We start from the raw sequence: 3,201 nt of genomic DNA, 5'->3' as shown, positions 1-3,201 counted from the left end.
GTCCCCCAATGTCCCCAAGGGACTCCCCAGGTCCCCAAGTGCCCCTCAATGTCCCCAAGGGCCCCCCGATGTCCCCAAGGGCTCCCCGATGTCCCCAAGTGTCCCCCGATGTCCCCAAGGCCCCCCCAATGTCCCGTGTTCCCCCCATGTCCCCAAGTGTCCCCCAATGTCCCCAAGCGTCCTCCAATGTCCCCAAGGGTCCCCTGTCCCCAAGTGTCCCTCGATGTCCCCAAGGGCCCCCCGATGTCCCCACGTATCCCCCCATGTCCCCAAGGGCCCCCCCATGTCCCCACGTGTCCCCCAATGTCCCCAAGTGCCCCCGATGTCCCCAAGGGCTCCCCATGTTCCCAGGTGTCCCCCAATGTCCCCAAGGGTCCCCTGTCCCCAAGTGTCCCTTGATGTCCCCAAGGGCCCCCCGATGTCCCCACGTGTCCCCCAATGTCCCCAAGGGCCCCCCGATGTCCCCAAAGGCCCCCATGTCCCCAAGTGTCCCCCCATGTCCCCAAGGACCCCCCAATGTCCCCAAGGGCCCCCAATGTCCCCAAGCGTCCCCCCCTGTCCCCAAGTGCCCCCCCCATCCCCAAGTGCCCCCCGATGTCCCCAAGGCCCTCCCAATGTCCCCACGTGTTCCCCCGATGTCCCCAAGTGTCCCTCGATGTCCCCATGTGTCCCCTAATGTCCCCAACTGCCCCCTGATGTCCCCAAGCATCCTCCAATGTCCCCAAGCCCCCCCCATGTCCCCAAGGCCCCCCCCATGTCCCCAAGGGCCCCTCGATGTCCCCAAGTGCCCCCCAATGTCCCCAAGGCCCCCCCAATGTCCTCACGTGTCCCCCCGATGTCCCCAAGTGTCCCCCCGATGTCCCCAAGGGCCCCTCGATGTCCCCAAGGCCTCCCCGATGTCCCCAATGGCCCCTCGATGTCCCCAAGCGTCACCCAATGTCCCCGCATGTCCCCCAACGTCCCCAAGTGCCCACCGATGTCCCCAAGGGCCCCCCATGTCCCCAAGGGCCCCCCGATGTCCCCAAGGGCCCCCCGATGTCCTCACGTGTTCCCCCAATGTCCCCAAGTGTCCCCCCATGTCCCCAAGGGCCCCCCAATGTCCCCAAGGGCCCCATGTCCCCAAGCGTCCCCCCCTGTCCCCAAGTGCCCCCCCCGTCCCCAAGTGCCCCCCGATGTCCCCAAGGCCCTCCCAATGTCCCCACATGTTCCCCCGATGTCCCCAAGTGTCCCCCAATGTCCCCAAGGGACTCCCCAGGTCCCCAAGTGCCCCTCGATGTCCCCAAGGCCTCCCCGATGTCCCCAAGGGCCCCTCGATGTCCCCAAGTGTCCCCCAATGTCCCCAAGGGCCCCCCGATGTCTCCAAGAGCCCCCCGATGTCCTCACGTGTTCCCCCGATGTCCCCAAGGGCTCCCCGATGTCCCCAAGAGCCCCCCGATGTCCCCAAGGCCCCCCCAATGTCCCCACGTGTTCCCCCGATGTCCCCAAGTGTCCCCCAATGTCCCCAAGGGCCCCCCATGTCCCCAAGTGCCCCTCGATGTCCCCAAGGCCTCCCCGATGTCCCCAAGGGCCCCTCGATGTCCCCGAGCGTCACCCAATGTCCCCGCATGTCCCCCAACGTCCCCAAGCGTCCTCCAATGTCCCCAAGGGCCCCCCATGTGCCCAAGGGCCCCCCAATGTCCCCACGTGTCCCCCGATGTCCCAAAGAGCCCCCTGATGTCCCCAAGAGCCCCCCGATGTCCCCAAGGGTCTACCCATGTCCCCAAAGACCCCCCGATGTCCCAAAGACCCCCCGATGTCCCCAAGCGTCCCCCGATGTCCCCAAGACCCCCCATGTCCCCAAGGCCCCGCCAATGTCCCCACGTGTTCCCCCAATGTCCCCAAGTGTCCCTCGATGTCCCCAAGGGCCCCCCATGTCCCCAAGGGCCTCCCCGTGTCCCCAAGCGTCCTCCAATGTCCCCAAGGGCCCCCCATGTCCCCAAAGGCCCCCCCATGTCCCCAAAGGCCCCCGATGTCCCCAAGTCTCCCCCAAGTCTCCCCCATTGTCCCCAAAGACCCTCCGATGTCCCCAAGTGTCCCCTGATGTCCCCACGTGCCCCCCCACTGTCCCCAAGCGTCCCCCGATGTCCCCAAGGCCCCCCATGTCCCCAAGGGCCCCCGAAGTCCCCAAGTGTCCCCCGATGTCCCCAAGAGCCCCCTGATGTCCCCACGTGCCCCCCACTGTCCCCAAGCGTCCCCCGATGTCCCCAAGGCCCCCCATGTCCCCAAGGGCTCCCGAAGTCCCCAAGCGTCCCCCGATGTCCCCAAGGCCCCCCATGTCCCCAAGGGCCCCCGAAGTCCCCAAGTGTCCCCCGATGTCCCCAAGGGCCCCCCATGTCCCCAAAGGCCCCCGATGTCCCCAAGTGTCCCCCGATGTCCCCAAGGGCCCCCCATGTCCCCCAGTGACCCCCGATGTCCCCAAGCGCCCCCCGATGTCCCCAAGGCCCCCGATGTCCCCCCCGATGTCCCCAGTACCTATGGGCCACACGGACACGGGCCACCATGTCGGCCCCGTACTGCAGGGACGACACGCGGGGACAGCCCAGGGCGTAGCGGGCCCGTGACAGCGACAGCCACCCCTGCAACGGGGGGGACAGGGACATGGCCACGGGGACAACGGGGGGTGACAGCGACACGCGTGTCGCCGTGTCCCCCCCGTGCCCCAACCTGCTCCAGGCAGGAGGCGAAGGCTTCGCGGCGCTGTTGCAGCGTCTCCAGCGCGTCCAGCAGCTCCAGCGCCGCCTCGTCCAGCTCCCGGCACAGCGCGGCCGCCGCTGCCATCGTGGGGAGGAAAAAAAGCGACAAAAAACGGCGGTTTTGGCCTCAAAAACGCGACGGTGGTGGCGCCGCCGCGTCCTCCCCTCGCCGCCGCGGCATCACGCCCCTCCGCGCCGCCCGCCAATCAGAGCGCGGCCTGCGGAGTCGCCGCCAATCAGCGCCCGCAGCGCCCCGCGGGGCGGGGCCTGGCTGAGGGCAGCGCGGCCTCCCCCACGAAGCCGCGCCGTCCGCCATGTTTGTTAAGGGCACGCGCGCCGGCCGGCGAGGCCGCCATCTTAAGGGCGGGAAGGGGCAGGGCGTCGGGCCCGCAGTATGGGGCGCGGTGATTGGCTGCCGCCCGCTCGGCCAATGGGCGCCGCCCGCGTTGCGGGGTGGGAGCGACAGCGT

The sequence above is a fragment of the Tinamus guttatus genome, unplaced genomic scaffold, assembly GCF_059628265.1.
Source record: "Tinamus guttatus ecotype Peru unplaced genomic scaffold, ASM5962826v1 Tinamus_guttatus_pri_ptg001401l, whole genome shotgun sequence".
Classification (NCBI taxonomy): Eukaryota; Metazoa; Chordata; class Aves; order Tinamiformes; family Tinamidae; genus Tinamus; species Tinamus guttatus.
The sequence above is the reverse complement of the archived record's forward strand: the minus strand, read 5'-3'. Positions refer to the sequence as shown.